General features: G+C 42.8%; 1 protein-coding gene across 3 annotated transcripts in view; it reads left to right on the forward strand.

Annotated features, from left to right (window-relative positions):
• Positions 1-17,764, forward strand: part of PNKP (polynucleotide kinase 3'-phosphatase) — an 80,878-nt gene that overhangs the window by 15,614 nt on the left and 47,500 nt on the right. The window contains exon 2 of one of the 3 annotated variants that reach the window (XM_069200884.1): positions 17,344-17,543. The exons of the other annotated variants lie outside the window; for them this stretch is intronic. The gene's annotated coding sequence lies outside the window, so the exon portion shown is untranslated. The remainder of the gene's footprint in view (positions 1-17,343; positions 17,544-17,764) is intronic. 3 annotated transcript variants of the gene reach the window in all.

The raw sequence follows: 17,764 nt of genomic DNA on the forward strand, positions 1-17,764 counted from the left end.
AAAATCAACACCCATCTTGCTTGCCATTGTGATGAGATGCTTTATTCCTCAGGGGGAGCAGAAAGACTTTTGCCCCCTTCAGTTGGGGTGGGGGCATAACCATGCCCATGGTGGTGGGCAGCATCCTCCCATTTACTTTTACAAAAAAGCTTCCCTGGTGTCTAGTGGGCTTTCTGCCCGCTTTGGGGGTGCAGATGGGGGGGTAATAATCCTCATCTGCTCCCCAGAGGAGACAGAAAGACTATGCCCATTTATTCTTGCCATGCCCATTCTAGGTAGCCCCTACACTACCAAAAAAATAGTTCCTGTTGCCTAGTGGACTTTCTGCCTTCAACACTCCTTCTCCCCCTCCCCCCTTCCAGGGGTAGATCGGGGGCTATTGCCCCCATTCTCCCCCAAGGGGGCAGAAAGACTGTGCCAATTTGTTTGGGAGGGGGCGGGTGCATTTCAGTGCTAATTCTGGGCAGCCCTCAACCTTAGATGAATACTAAAAAATCCCTGGTGCCTAGTGGGTTTTCTGTCCTTTCCCCCAGGGTGGTGGGTGGTAGATCGGGGGCTATTTCTCCTATCTGCCCCCCAGTGGGGGCAGAAAGACCAATTATGGCCAAAACACAAGGGAGAGCAAACGCCCTAGCCCAAGGGGCCACTCCCCCCTTCTTGGTGTTTAGTGGGTGGATCCCTGCTTGAGGATTGCCCTTCTGCAGCAATACCCAAGCAGGGATCTACTAGGGAGATTCTCCCCTTTTCAATGATATCTCTCCTGATTGCCTCGGTGCTCGGGGTTTGAGAAAGCCTCCGAGCACCAAGGCAGTGAAAGTGAAATTTGGCTATTGGCTCATTCACTTTCGTGTTCAGTGAGATGATGTCTGCGCGCCTTTCCCCAGCTCCCAAGGCCGTTTCTTTAAGCAGGGATTCCTTTGGTGCCCACACACAGGGATTTCCAGTGCCATGTGCGTGGATGACTGGGAGCCGTCAGACTCGCATGAGCACCACAGAGCCGTCAGACGCACGCAAGAGGTTCTCTTTAGGGTGCAGTCTTCTGATTGTGAGTGGTCCGAGGCTGTAATAATCTACATGGATTTTTAGGTGTGACCTGACAGTGCGACTGTTGTTGTCCTTATGTGATCAACAAAAAAAGAGCTTTTAGAGTTCTACTGAGAGAAGGGCTTAGGCTCCACCCACATCTTGAGTTCCCCGAGTGCAGAATTTTCTTAGGACAAATGCGTGTGATTCTACTAAAAAGACTGCTTTTATTGCTTTTTTTGTTGTTGTTTTTTTTTTGTTTTTTTTAAACTTTTGGTGAATACTTGATACAGCAGGACTAAGTAGGTTATGTTGGTAAGCTAATGATCATGGCTATAGGCCTGACCTGTTTTTTATGAAATGTAATGATAAAGGCACTAGGCCGGACACAATGTATTGTGAAAAGCATATGTTAAAGTTGTTAGGCAATTACATTTAGATTATTATTACTTTAACTTAAAGCTTTAGGTGGGTATTTCATTGTATGGATTTGCGCAGATTACCATAGTAGCCAATGGTTTTGGTCATCCAGTGTGCCAAACCCTGGCTGTTCAAGGTTTGCTCTGTGAGAATCTTTGTTAGGCCAGTAAAAATCATTCCAAAGCTAATTTAGGATCAGCTGTCCAGGCTATGCTGACGAGTTGCTTACTTGCCGCTCATTTCATTTACAGTAAGCTGCATCCCACGTGGCTTCTTCGTCTAAACCAGAAGACCATCATGCAGAGTGTATCATTGTTTTACCATTCCAATATGGCCAACAAATTGTTTATAATTCTGGTAGCCATGCTTGAATTTTGAAACAAATTACTATTTAAAATACTTTTGCAAGATGGACACCCTCTACTGTGTTTAGTTGTGTTATTACAAGCTTCCACTCACTGGCAGCATTTAGATGACAGAATGTTTTTTTTTTCTACTTGCATTTTTGTAATACCTGTACTATTTTCATTTATCCTGCATATGTTGTTGAGTCTGTCTGTGTTCTGCAACAGTTGTGTAAAAGATTGAATGCAGAAATGAGTCAGTGGGTAGATGAATGGATGCGTGAGTGCAAAGATGAGTGACACAGTGAATATATGAAGACTTGTTAGGTGCTGAAACCCATCACTGATACTAAAGGCACTTTCATTTTTAAGTCCGACCTATTAGCATTTCCAATACCTGTTAGATGTAATATAGCCCCCTATACATATGAATAGAAGGAAAGGGTGGAATGATGCACCAATCAACCAATAGCATGAAATGAGAGAGAGATTCCTTAGGGTGGAGCCAAGCCCACTCAATTTATAATATAAAGATTTGGTTACAATAGGTCTTATTTACAGCTATACTTGCAGGACAGAAAGTTCGCAAAATAAACTGTATATCTTTCTGAAAAAGAAAGAAGAATAAACAAAGTTAAGTCAATTCCTTTATTGTGTTCCTATAGCTGTAGAAAACCACCTTTAGCAGACATATTGTATAGTAATAGCAATTACATAGCTCTTATCACCCCGGACAAAGCGTTGAAGCACTCTTTTGGTTGGTAGAAAAACCCAGAATTAGTGGACTATTCTATTACTTTCTGATATTAGGATTATTAGTGTTACTATTAGTACTATTTTTGTTATTATTTTCACTTGTGGTTAAAATGTAGTAGCTTTTAGTACTGTGTGTTTAAGATGCGTTCATGCCTACATTCTTGTTGGTGTTGGATTAGTTAGGGGATCAAAGAGGAGTTTGAAAGTCAATGCAACTAGTAGTTTTGTGAGAACAGGCAAATGCGCAGTGAGATGAACATGAAGAGGAAATCTTCTTTTTCTGGGGTAAGTTGTATAGGGCGATAAAGGCTATTTGGTGTACCAGTTGGTGGTTAACAAGAGATAATGCATGCAGAAGAATGGGTGGTGGCAAGAAAAAATTGCATCAAAGGAACATAGGAAAAAGGATGAATATTACATGAGGACAGGTGCTAAATGTTGAAGTATGTAGGGTATTCTGTTGGCTGTCACTTTGATATGCAAAATTAATAGCAAGGATTCTTCTCAACGTTGTACTCCGCTCTTCTAATGTGAGTTACTTGTGTTGGATTGAGATGCAGTTTGCCAAAACCTTCACCAGGAAAGGGATGTCTGTCACTGGATGGAAGTTGTTAGATTCTTCATGGTTGAGATCTGCTTTTTAGAGCTCGTCTGAGAGTGCATGTGCTGTCTTTTGCAAGAAATGTTGTTTACTAAAATAGTACTTGGAGCCCTCCTGTTGTTTACCATTCATTGGCTTTAATGTCATTCTTAGTTTCTGGTTTCTGTTCTGTCTGAGTCTGCCGATTTCACTTTCACTTAATTTATTTCTTCCTTCCAGTGGAACATAGACCAAGCACTGATTGCTTCTTTTGATTAGTATCCTTCTGCTGCTCCTGCTTTCAAAAGTACTTTTTTCCTACTATTGGTTGCATTTTACAGCACTCCAGAGAAGTGCATATGTTTGCTTTACGTATTCTTGTAGGTTGCTACCCTGACAGAAAGCTGTAAGCATAATCCTTCTTTGTAGTCGTTCTGCTCTGCTTCAGACTGAGAGGCAACAAGGTGAAAGAAATGCAAAGAATGCAGCACTCTTAGTCTGAGTAATGAATTTATTAAGGCACTTCCCAAGTTACATAAACAAAAAGAATAACGTGAGCTTTTATTTCAAATGCAGCAACACATGTGCAGCTAAAATGATCACAGCAATTGACTACCAAAGAACATGCGCTATATCAAGAATGAACATGTATGTATATATGTGTATATGTGTGTATATATATATATATATATATATATATATGTGCAGCAAATACATATATTTATGCATGCACACAGCACAGCTAGAAATAAGAATTAAAAATGCATCACCATAGGGCTTCACTTCAACATCATCCCTTGTTTGCCAACTTCAGGTTGAGGAACCCTGAACAACCGAGACAAAAGAGAACAACCCTGATGGGATCACTCTCTGGGCAATGCGTCCACTCCCAAAGATGAGTTCCTTCTATCTAGCTGTCAAGCTTCCCCACTTCAATACTTTAAACAAACTTAAAAGGAAGGTTCTAGAAACCCCCCTTCCTTTGAGTAAGTTGTGAAATTCACGCGTTGGGCATATATGGTCAGTGTTGAGAAAACACGCTAGAGACTGGCCAGATCTCACAGTGTATTTCCAAGACCGAGCTTTACCCTGCTCTGCCATAAACATTCTCAGCCTGGTACATTCTTATCTGTATTCCTCCCTCATATTATATTCCCTTCCCTGAAGAGAAAAGGCAAAAAACACGTTAACGCGCTGAAAAATACCTGTGCCACCAATGTGACGGCATTTGAAGCTAAGCAAAGCACAAAATTGAGTCAGTGGTCAAGATGTAGCCGGTGGTTAAATATAGCATTACAGCCGTGCAGGACCTTCCTGGGTTCCCCACAACCTACTCTCACAAGCTGCTTTTCTCAGGGCTTGGATATTTTTATAGTTTTATACCTGTGGCACGCACATCTGCTCCAATCAAGGTGAAAAATATGTTCACAAAGCCAACATGAGTCCTTGTTTAGTCTTAAAACGTCACAAAGATACTCCGTCAGGCCTACTTCTTATTGCATTAACTCTGCAATGCCTTTTAATCTCAGAACAAGTGTACAGCAATGTTACCAATCGAAATGTTAAAGCACTTCCGATAGCGCCTTGAACCGTGAGTCAAATTATTGTAAAGGTTGCTGGCAGCAGCTGTTGCTGAAGTAGCACAGGGGCTAATCATGTTATAAAAATGTATAATTTTAATATTCATAGGCATTCTAAATTCCTTTCCTGCTGTTTTGCTGTTTATTCAATACTGTGCCATTTGCCCAGGGGTTTGTCTCTTTCTAATGCACTCTAAAAGAAAATGTTAAACTTCAGGATAGTTAAATCTGCTCTTTGATGTTTTTATAAGACTCCTTCATTTGGAGAAAATGTTCACTTAATTTGGTGCCCTCGTGTATGGATGTATTGGTGGTGCTTATCCATCCTGCCCAAGCCCATCACCAAGCTATGGAAAATGCCTATATCCATCTGGTTGTCTGATAGGATATTGATGACACAAATACTGTGTGAACAGAATATTGTGTCAAACACATTTAGGATGAGAATATCGAGAAGGTGAGTATAGATTTACTGTCCCACTCGGATCCCACATGTTGGGTCCTATACCCGTTTATGAACTGCCCATTCAGGACATCTGTGTCCTCGTGCTGCATCTCTGATATTGTTAGCTGTACTTGTACTTATGTTACATCACGGACCATCCTAAATTGGTCATGACATTGAAATGAATAATAGCTAATGAAATTTCTTTAGATATGTCATCTGTTCGGGATTTCCGCAGTCATAATTAAAACCATTTGCACTCAGCTTGGTAGAGCTATATTACTGTTTTTGGAAACATATCTGACGCACTGTTATGCTGTTTTTCACCCCATTATATGAAAAACTAACAAATAGGAAAAATTTAAAGATCTTAACCTGGGGTAACCAGTTTACTTTGCATAATAAAAGTTGCCACCCTGTGGAAGTAAGTCCATTCTGAGGATAGTTATTCCTGGTGTTAAAAATGCCAGGTTGTCCATGTCGACCTTCTTCACTGCAACCCTCAAGGTCAGTAACAGTGTCTCAGACACTATACATCATTCCTCACTTCTACTATTTAGTAGAACTTCAAAAGCGTATTCATTTCTCCTGGTTTTGCAGATCTCTTTCTCCGCTGTGGAACTTTGTTTTACGTATTCTAGGTCATTCTTTGTATTCATTACCCTCAGTTTTAATATTTAGCAGTCTGCTTTCCATTCAGATTATTTTCCTTACCTGCAGTTCATTTTTAATTAATTAAATGTGTCTGTACATATATTACATTTTAGGACTGTCTGTGTGCATTGTCTTGTCTTCCTTCGTGGATGGACTGATGTACTGTAAACATATTTTTATAAATATAGAGCATTCCTTGCTTTGACCAGGGTGTGGACGAAGGCTTTACTGATCTATAAGAGCACCATGGTAGCACCTCTCGCTGCTTGTCAATATCCTCATGTGACTTCCAGACTTTTGGCTGCTTCTTTTCCTTTTTGCGGTCTTGCTACAGACACTTCTAACAGTCTGTCGGGAGACTGCACTGTATATCATACTTCACAGAGCCAATCCTTCCTTAAGATTGGATAGCTGTTCTGTCATTCTGAGTTGGCTCGCACGTGTTTGTTTCTTTCCTTCCTTTAGGTATTTGACTTGCATCTGGAGCTTTTTGGTTTAGCCGTCTATAAAGCTCTGTACGCAGGACTGCATTTATTTAGAGTTACGCTTAAACAGCGCTAGCTTGCTGCCTTTCAGTGCCACCTACTGGCCACTAGAAAAGCAGCAGCAGAAATGTGGAAGGTGCATCGATCTTGATAGACTGCTATAAACAAGCATTCGTCTGCCAGTCGCTCTCAATTTTGTGAAACGGTAAGCAAGGTCAATTACCATTGCCAATGCTTGTTCTTACAACAGTTATAGCTACTGTTAACCGAGCAGGCAGGTTCTCCATCAGTTCATATATAGGGTTTGTCTTAGAGTGTTTCAAACTTAGCATTTGGCGATCTAGGTATCAAAGGCCCAGAATGCAGCAGATTGCAGGCATTAAACATTAACCTGCGCCAGTGTCCTCCATTGCAAATGAGGGTTTGGATGGGAAGCGTGAGCTAAACAGTAGAGGCTGACTTTCAAGATCAAACCAAATTCAAACCTTTTGCAGATGTATATTCCACAGATTAATGACTGTGAAGTTGTGGCTAAGACTCTACTTCCATTGAAGAGACCTGGCTCATCTGACCATATTTCGGTATCTTAAGTTCCATGAGATCCATCTGGGAATATTTAAGTTCATACTGGGGTAAAAAAAAAGAAGGGTTTTTCATTCTATCTTCCTTAGAAGTTTAATGGTAAAAAATGCGATGGAATTACATCATACCTAGCACGAAATCAGAACTTTGCTCACAATAAGGCTTTTTTTTTTAGCTTTGGTCTAAATCACCTGAGTAGCTTTTGACATATTTGCGCAAGAAAAATCCATTGGGCGCATTTAGAGGGGTTAAATTATAGCGCTATCTTGTCTGTTAATAGAAGAACCATCCGCAGAGCTGGATCAAATGAGGTTTATCTAATTCTAAATTAAAAAATAAACCAATCCAATTGGACAGTTTTAGTATTTTCTCCCTTAGTCCACCACTGGAGCCGCAGCACCTTGGAGGACTCAAGGATACAGTCAACCTGATTAGCTGACTGCAACTGAAAATGCTTTGTGTGACGCCCATTACTGGATACCACACACTTTAAGACTGTGTCCTGGAAAAAAGTGTCTGGTGGTTTAATGGAGTACGGGAGGAGAGAAGGCCCCTAAAGAGCAGAGACCCTCCCCCACCCCCAAAGTAAAAACAAACACCTCCTATTTTTGGCACAGTATTAAGAGAGCTACCATTTTGAATAGTACATGTGGGTCCTGGGATCTGGGTCTTCTGATCCAGGCCTATGGTTGGGCCTTAGGTCTGCAGTTCGTGGGTGGGTCAGAGGATGCTGTTTTCCAGTTCCTTAATTTTTCCCAGTTTACCAAAGACCCTGCTTCATTCTCGAGCCCTGCCTTGGCTAATCTCAGCCTTGCCTTCAAACCCTTCAGCTTGGTTAGACCTGCCCAATACCTGAACATGAGCTTCCATACTTAGGGCCATATGTACGAACACTTTTTCCAATTGACACAGAATGGGAAAAACCCTTTGCTACATCTGGCCCTTAGTCTTTTGATTTCAAAATTTGTATTTCTTGCTGTGAGGTGTTTTCCCTCCTTTTGTGACCTATTTAGGGAGACACCGCCTTTTCAACATACTTTCAGTACTGTGGCTAGGGAGTATGGCTACTAAAGGGAGTGGCTATTAACTTGGGCAAGTAAAAGCCACGACTCATAGAAAGTTTCTCTCGCCTTGCCCTCTCCCCCTGGATCTTGTCATCCAGTTACTGAGAATCTGAGCTCACATCCACTAACACGGGCTGGGAGGGGTAGCAGGACGTGTGTGAACCCATCATTGTTATGATGGGTTTCATCATAATGACAGCCATACCACTCTGCTTTCTTTATTGCTATGTATTCGACAGTCTATTCATTGTAATTAAACAAAACCTAAACATTCCAGTTGTTAGCGGCACCTTGCTGAGAGCAACTTTATAACGCCCCCCTTTCTGCAGATAACAAAGCAAGGTGTGTTTTCTGAAATTCTACATTCTTAATGACATTATAAAAGATTTTCTTATCTTCTTTCTATTTACAGCAAATCAGCTTAGACCGGTATTTGATGTACTGCATTCAATAAATGTTCTAGTTTGAGAAAAACATCATTTTAGGCTAACTGGCTCAAAATAAACATCTGTTATAAAAAGACATATTGGGTAATATGTCTAATATAGTCCTATATTGATATGATTATGGTGACATTTCTGAACAACTTTGGTCGCTAAGTCCTGTTCAATCCACTTCAAAAAACCATGGCTGTTCATTCACTGTGCTTGTTACTTACTGTTGGACCTTCCATATTGCCTGTCCATTTAATGAGTGTTTGGGCTGCTTCTCCTAACACATAAAACTCCTTTCTTAAAAGGAGGTCTCTTTGACTTCGAACAGGATTATTTTCTGCATTTTTGAGCCCGCTTCCGCAGTAGGGGCATCAACCTTACGTAGCATCTTCTTCTCTAGACAATACATGATTTTTATCTTTGGGGAAAGTTGGTCTAGTGTGTGGATGAAACGTGTGGCGAGCAATACGTAACGAGGAATAGAAGATAGTTTAATTCTACACGAGTTGAACCCATCTTTGAAGGAGCATTGCTGTTTGTACCTACATTTGGTGTTTGAAACTGTATTGTTTTCAGGACCATGTGAGGATCTGGAATCTGGGGAGATACCCCGGGCAACAGGTCGTGCACCATGTTTTAATCCTCTAACTTTAATAGAGGTTGTGAATTTGGACTGTGTTTACACACTGCGAGTGCACAGTTTTAACCACTGTCACCTGTCAGAGGGCATAATTTAGACCACTATTATCTCGCCTTTTTGGGCTGTTTGTTGGCTGTTGTGGTTTATGGTGTAACAGAGCTCCTCAATGCCTGTTATGTAGTCCCTACCCCTCTCTCACTCTATCTTATCAATCTGGGAGAAATAGAATATATAAGAACGAGTAATTACGAAATTCTTGGGCCTCATTCACAACATCAGAACGCCACTCCTGGTACAGCATTACGAAGAGCAATCATACACAAAAAACAGAAGAGTTATTTGGCATTCCAGTCACTCCATGCTTCCACCTTTCATCGGAACAATGTATTACAATTCCTGTGTTAACCATGGATCCCTTGTGAGCAAACCCCAACAAAACCCCACAGACATGTAAGTTAGCCCATTGCTTTTTATTGATTGGTTTTCTTATCACTCTTCTTTCCTTGCTTCTTATTCAAAGGTTTTCTTTAAGTGTTCCTTCCTCTTCTTGTATTTATTCCTCCTCTGGAGCAAAGCTTCTTTACCATTCTTTTGATTGGATGAATTGTGTCCTCCACTCCTTACATTTTGGGAACTTTTTTTTTTATTTTTTTTTATTTTTTAGCTCTCTGCACTCCATGAGAGTGCATGCTTTTTCTTACTCTCTCGTCTGCTCCGTTGTGTGTGTCCCACTTCACCCCCATGTGCTCTTCTGCTGCCCTACCACCCCTAGCTCTCTTCTCCTACTCCTCCTGTCCTTTATCAGCCTTTTTTGTAATACCCCCCTCCCAGGGCTCTTTGTTTGCTCCGTACCATGCACACTTCTGCTAGTTGTGGACTTTCTAACCCCATCACCCGCCACTTTCCTTCGCCCCATGCATCCTTTTATGTTTTAAGTTCAATTTCACTTTTTAACAGGGCCTGGCAGCAGAAATGTGTTACCGGGGAGCTCGTTTCCTAAAATGTATACATACCTGTATTTGTTGTTTCTTTTAAAATTAGCTCCAATTTGGGCGTCTGCCATCTTGTAATGGAAGACTGAAAAAAAATGGCTGCCGCATCATGACGCAGAATAGCATTGGGAAAAAAGCATTGGCAATGTCAAAAGGCGAAACCTTTTCACCTTTGTAATGCTTATTTTTCAACTCCATACTCGTGCACACATCCTAACTAACTTTTGGATGCATATTAAGAAAGTTATAGATTTGTTTTTTTTTACCTGTAACCCATGAACCTCGAAACAATGTACGTTCTGACTTGTGCGTTTTATTTTTTATTTAGTACATTCAGCAAGTAACACTTATAAAGACAAAATAGCAACTTTCTAATGCTGTGGCACAAGCTACTGGTGACTGAATCCAATTTGCAGTGAATAACATGCTGAAATCTCTCCAATTCACAACCAATGCTCTTGGCTCTTATTCCTGTTTATTTCTGAAATATGGAATAATGATTTCCTTTTTCTCGTTGAAATCATACTTAAATGTTTCCAACTAAATTGGTCCCAGGAATACAGCTACCTCCATCATGGGTAGGAGATGGTTTCTCGGAGGCCATGGTCGAATTCAAGCGCAAAAAACACAGGAACTTGATGGATTAAGGTGTAATTCCTAAAAACAAACAAATATTGGAAACATAAATAAATCTCGCCTTTTGATATAGAGAGTGCAAACCTATTTGTAGATTTCATCATCGCACTAAGGTGGCTCAAGCATGAAATAGACTGCATGGTGACTGAATTGCTTGCCTTTTACCCTGTATGGCCCCCTTTTGCCTTTTTGGCTAGGTTCATGCTTTACAAATACCACATCCGTATACACAGCGGTTTACATGAGCATGCATCAACAAACGCACACTCCTACAGAACACAACAGCCATTTCGTTACTGTTTTTAAAATGCATTTCCAAGATGGTGGGCGCTGGTCTGGAGCAGTCCACGAAAGAAAATAAGTTGTAAGTGCTTTTATAATTAATAAAAAAAAAAACATTAAAAGAGCACCCTGCAGCAAAATGTAGTTCTGGGACCTGCCCAAAAGAAAATAGAACAAGCATTTGCAATGCAATGGGCCTCATGTTTGCTCGTGTTAGAGCTATTAGCGTTGTAAATTCCTAACTGGACCTTTCTTGCCACACAAACTGAAAATAAAGCAGATGACATAAGCAAGCGTATTCAAAGCGCCGCCGTGAGTGCGGAGAGAGAGAGACAAAAGGAAAAAGTCAGAGTTATCGACAAAAGTGCAGTCCACTTTCATCGACAATCCATGTAACAGGGGCGATGTCCAAGGCGGTACAAAACCGCCCTCAGGAGGGACAAACGTAAAGCAGTTGCCAATGGAAACAAAGGATTTTTGAAAGGCAAGCCCATGAATGAGTGATCGTGATGGGCGTGCAGTGGGGGTGGTTAAAAGTTCAGATACATACCAACACGTCGGGAAAGCAGTGCTTGCGCGCTGCTATGCTTGACCTAAAAAATGAGTCAAATGCGACCATGAGAGGGACACCTTGGTGGAGCAGACGAGCTGTGGTGTGGGTTGAAATAAATGCTGATGAGTGGCTGGAGCAGCCTTAGGGGGACAACAGAACAGCTAGATTGAAGGTGTGAAATAAAACAAATAAAACAGAGAGTAGGAATGCATTGGTGGGATGTTGCAGCAAGATGGAGGGCACAAGGGACAGTGATTTAAGTGGGAAAGTAACACATAAAGGAGAGAGCAAGAAAGCACATGCACTTCCTTGGAGTCCTGGATGAAAAAGAAAAAAATAAGTTCCCTGAATGTAAGCAGTGAAAGGATAGCAGTGATCCAATCAAAAGGATGGCAAAAAAAGGATGATGAAAAAGTAAAAAAAGCTATGTTCTAGATAAGGTACAGACATGACTAGAGAAAGGAAAGTAATTGAATGATTAGAAAACAAATTAGATTGACAAGAAAGCCAACCATTGGGCAGCAGTGAGTTAAACCAAGGCCCTCTGTAAGTATTGGTATTGTACACAACAGGTCTTTGACAATGAACAGATAAAAGCTGTCCATAGGCAAGTGCTAAAGAGGAAAGCATGACGAAAAATACAGCACGATGCAGTCTGCGCGCAGTGAATGATAGTAGATAATGCCTTTGTGGGAGCAGGTGGAAATTCAGCTCCAGAAGCCAAATAGTTGCAATTGTTGCCGTCCCCTCACTGATAGTGCTAACCTCAAGCAGTGGCCTGCTTGTCGCTGACCATGTTGGCCTTCTCGCTAGGTGTTATTCCCATGAAGCTGCAGTGAGCACATAAGCTTTACCTTCAACATAGAAAAACACGACAGCAGATGTTACTTTCCATGTGACTACTCACTTATAGAGCCAGCTGGGTCTGGAAGTCATTGGACCTGTTTGAATGAAATGTAAACACGGCCAGAATCAACCATATATATATTTGATCAGTGAAATAAACAATAAGGCGGGCACCTGGCTGTGTGATTGATTTCACGCTTCTCTAGCAGTGGATGTACATTGGTTTGCTGCCGTTCAGTGCCAATGGGCCCCATTCAGCCCTGGGGAGTGAGTCTCTGGAACTGTTCGCTGTCGGATTAGTAGAGGAAAGGGGGGAGCACAGCGCTCCCAAGTTTGCTATACTGGGGCGGGAGTAGGTCAGCCAGTTAGTTGTGTGTTTTTTTTTTTTTTTTTTTTTTTTTACTTTGCATTCTGGGACTTGTATTCCTTTCTTTATTCCGTTATTCAGTGAGGATTGCAAGCACTAGATTGCCATGAAAAAAAAACAGGCCTATATTAACTACTGGAGAAAGGATCTGTGAAAGTTGAGAACGCCGCGTGCAGATGGACAGCCGGACAACCACTGATGAACCAAAATTGGTTTAGTGTTTTCGAGGAAATAAATAGTCAGGGAAACGAAGCAAGAAAATAAGTAATGTGAGTGGAGAAAGAAAAAAGTAACGAAAGTAAAGTGTGTCAGCAGAAAAGAATAAAGAATTATTACACAGCTGTGTCTGTTTACCCTTGGCTGCCCCCAGGAGTAGCATAGTCAGCATGTGTCATGGACTCCAGGGCAAGAAAGGAAATTAAAATGCAGCAGTTATCAGGGTTCAGTGGGTCTCCCAGGCCTCTAGACCACGGTGCCACTGCACCTGCGGCACCAGCGGAAGATATGCCCAGGCCCCCATGCTGGTGGGTCCTGTGTTTGCCCTACAGGGCCTTGGGGCCTTCAACCAAAGGCAGAAGTGCAAGCGGCCCCTGGGACCCCCATCATTGGCAGCTGGCTCCGAGAGGCTGCTGATTCCATGGGGGCGAGACTGCCTTAGTCCTGCCGGCAACAAAGTCCCAAAAAGACATTCATACAATAGGTGTGTCAGTGTGCCAAGTGCAAAGCACTTCATGGTTAAGCGCTTGTACGAAGGACTCCTACTGGGAGGGCCGTGATTTGCTTGGGAAGTGGAGTTGCAGGGTAGAGGCGGCAAAGCTCCTGAGAGAGGGCACATGACGAGGCTGAGAGCAGCACAGAGGGTGTGGGGGGAGAATCAACATGGAAGGGGGAAGCAAAGGAAAGAAGTACACAGTCAAGCGCAAGAGAGGGGCACGGAGAGGCCGCCGGTGACAGAGAGCAACACTGAGTGCAGGGGGGACAGACGTACATAAGGGAGACTCCTCACTTGCACCTTCAATATACTGCACAATATTGGCCCTGCCTGTCTTAACAAGATTTTGCACATAACACAAATGGGGTTTAGACCGGACCACAGCACTGAATCAGCGATGATTGCGGTCACAGAAGAAGCGAGAAAACGGATGGATCTAGGACAGGCGACTGCAATAATAATGTTAGATTTGAGCGCTGCATTTGATACAGTCAATCATGAATTACTTATTCAGAGAATTGGAAAAAGCGGAATCAAAGGCATGGCACTCAAATGGTTGAGCTCGTTTTTTACAAAACAGAACCTTTCAAGTCCTGGATCGCTCTTTCTTCTCAGATCAGTTCAAATTTTTATGTGGAGTTCCACAGGGCTCATCACTGAGCCCCACTCTTTTTAACATTTATATGACCCCCCTGGCAGAGGTCATAGAACCTTTTGGAGTATCTCTGGTTGCTTATGCGGACGATACGCAGCTGGTGGTCTCCTTTTCCTCCAATAAGGAGGTTGATAACTCAGTTTTGCCTGCCTGCCTACAAGCGGTAGCTTCCTGGATGACAGATAGCAGGCTGCAACTCAATGAAGAAAAGACGGAAATTATGTTTCTGGGAAAACTGGCCAACCCTGCAAAGAACATTGTGCCAGTAATACAGTTAGACTATTTACCCCCACCGAAAGCTCAGATCAAAGCTTTGGGAGTTTGGTTGGATCCCAAACTTACCCTGGAATATCCGGCCAAGAGAACTTCAGCCACCTGTTTTGGGTACTCAAGTTACTTAGGAAGGTCATTGGTTTGCTTCCGCCATTGGCCAAAAGACTTGCAGTACAAGCCCTGATCCTATCTAGGCTAGCTTATGGAAACAGTCTTTTCCTGGGATCTCCAGGCTATGTGGTTAACAAATTACAGGTGGTGTAAAATGCAGCAGCCCAGCTGTTATTTAATCTGCCTAGGTCCACATCGGCTAAGAAAGTTCTGACTGAATTGCATTGGCTTCCAGTAGAAAAAAGGATAAAGTTTAAGGCACTGTGTTTCTTTCACAGAGCTCTATATAAAGGGGCCCCTCATCATCTAAAATCATTAATCACACTCTACACACCTACAAGGGTCTTGAGATCGGCTTCTAAAGCCCTTGTAGTGGTTCCCAAAGTAAAGAGAACATCATGGGGAGGAACATCATTGAAGTACCAGGGAGCTAAACTCTGGAACTCTCTGCCTATGAACATTCGTATGATGACCCAGGAGACAGAATTTCGGAAAGCCATTAAAACCTGGCTATTTTAATTGTAAGTTAGTACCTCCCTCTCTATAGAAGCCTAGGGATTCCTCCAGTTTGTCTAATCTTTTAGTCTGAACAGCGCTACAAGGCCTCCGGGTAGTTTGCGCTATATAAGAACTAATAACATAACATAACATAACAACCACATCGCCTTTCACAAACCATCCAGAGACCTCCGCTCAGCACGACTCCTACTTGCACACATCCCATGCATACAGAGAGCGGGAACTGGAGGTCGGGCCTTCTTCTACATGCACGTCCTTTGCACCTGAGACCGCTGTGCCAATATAACAAAACATTGATAGAACGTAATTATTCCTGCTGATCCTCCCCCTTTCGAAACTAGTTGGCATTAAAATTCCCAGTAATTATGATGAAGTGGGATGGATAGCTCTCTGCCAGAAGGCTCTTTCAACTAAGGGCAGATTGTTGCCAACGTAAGGAGCTGGGGGAATTATGAACATTACATATTAAAAGGTTCATACAATTAACTGTTGTGTTTGTCTTTTTTAAGATTTTTTTTTTGGGGTTACATTTAAAGTACAGTAGCACCACAACGGTAGCCCATTACTTCTGCCATTTCCCAGCATTCAGCAGGTGTCTGAAGCGACAGTCGGTCCATTTCGAGACCAATATTAAGAAAATAGTTAATTAATATGTCCCAGAACTCTCCTCTTGTGATACTGTTCAGGGAATATCGCCAGCAACTGTCTGTACCGAGTCGTCATCCTCAGTGGAGTCCTCCTGTGAACCCCCTTCTCACTCCACCCCAAAAACATATTCAGTAGGCCATCCCAGTCTTGCAGGACTTCTTCCACTTTATCATCCTTCCTCCATTTCCCGAGGTGCACTTCCTCTGCAGTCGCCCACTCACTCACATCTCGCTCCCATCCTTCCATACTGCAGCCTGTTAGCACCATCCAGGTAATGGCAACTCTCTTCTTCACCGGGAATAGTAAGAGGTGCAGGAATTTAAACTCATTTTTTGCCTGTTACGTGTTTTAAAGTCCCCTAGCAGACAAACTGTCGGACTCACTGTAACTACAGTCCCCTGTGTCGCAATCACACAGTTCACCACAATCTCCCAAAAGGAATTGACCAAGGGGCAGTGCCAAGTAAGGTGCAGAAACGGGGCCAGTGGTGCCTGACATCTATGACAACTGCTAGTCCTGTTAGGGTCTTTACTGTGCAGAAGTACAGGGGTGACACATGTCCGGGGCAAGTAATTTAAAAGGCCCAACTTAACTCTTGAATTGAAGTCCCTGTCCAGCCCATTAAACATGTCCTGCTCCACTGGGCATCGTTCGGAAATGGGCTATGGGGCCTATCAGCAATCGAGGCCCTATACAGGTGCGATACTAGGTGACAAGCGCCTCCCAACTCCAACAAACCCCGTAACAATAATAATGTTGGGGGGGAGACAGTTGCATTTGTAAAATTTGACCTTGTGCTATAACACACTTGGTGGAAGTTTAGATCAGATCAGAGGCGGCTGCCACTGAACGGGGTTGGCGGGGCTAAAAAAAAATGTATATGTACATATATATATTTTTTTAAACTTACCTAGTCCATCTGGTGCATCTCCTTTGTCTCCTCGTCCTCACCATCTGGGAGCACACAGGCTCTCAGACTCCCCTCAGCCAATCACGAAGCTGCTATCACCAGCGTGACAGCAGCCCCGTGATTGGTGTGAGCGCCCAGCTTCGACTCTCACAGAGGGACACCCTGTGCACTTTCTCCTCCCGGCAAATCAATACATCCGGGTGGATAAATGCAAAGTGCGCACGTCTGTTGGGCTGGCCCAACACGGCCGGCCAAACAGACATGCGCACTTACAGTGCAAGAACCACTCCTCACTTAAGCCCTGTCCCGCCCTATCCTGCTGCCTCTGCTAAAAATAAAAAGATAATAATGATCTGTTATTATCATTTTATTTTTCTTCCGCTGAAAGCAGCGGAGCAACGCTCCTCTGCCTTAGCAGAGGAGCCACCCCTGGTTCACATTACTGTGATGTCCAGTACGAGAGGTTTCTAGAAACACCAAACCTCTGCTTGGCTCATCTGTCCCTTATTTCCAAACATCGCCTAGACAACATAATTATGAGTGAGTCAAATTCCATGTCCTAGACTCTTGAATACCGATGACATGATAAGCTTTGAATAATTCCAGCAAGCCATCCTCCACCACTCCAGTGCTTGTTTGCGGGTGCCAGCAATATTTCCTGACCAGAGTTTGAGATTTACTTGCGGATTGCTAGTTAAGATTATGTTGGACTTTGTTCATAGGAGCAAGGTGACTGAGTGGTTTGATAATCCAGACATCTTCTCCATTACTCTTTTCTGTCGGTGGTCACATTACCTCTGGGGGTGACTAACCGTTCTCATTTCATTCCCAGCAGTTTTACTTTGACTAGAAGAAGGCATCTATCTCATTTCACACAAGCTCTTCCAGGCCACGAGAATTCAAGGACATGCGCTGGGTGCCCCTGCCAGGGGCCTGGAGCTCTCATTTGGATTAAAGGTCCTGGCACCTTCTTTTAGTGAACCCACACCTTCCAGCCTGTCTCTTATTGCCAGCGCCTTGAGACCCTAACGGGTGAGTAGTGCGCTTTGCAAATGATTGATTTATTGAAGATTCAATCGTGAACCTGTATTTTTCTTGTAATGCAAGTTGCCTTTTTCTAGTTTTTAGAGTCGGATAACGTGAAGCTCCTCGGATTGTATTGTTCAGATTCCTTTAAGTATTTTAACTGTTATAGCACATTACTTCTTTTAAGGATTATAAGGTTGAGTGTTATATTGTGATTGCCGTCTTAG

Source organism: Pleurodeles waltl, chromosome 7 (assembly GCF_031143425.1).
Source record: "Pleurodeles waltl isolate 20211129_DDA chromosome 7, aPleWal1.hap1.20221129, whole genome shotgun sequence".
NCBI classification, from domain to species: domain Eukaryota; kingdom Metazoa; phylum Chordata; class Amphibia; order Caudata; family Salamandridae; genus Pleurodeles; species Pleurodeles waltl.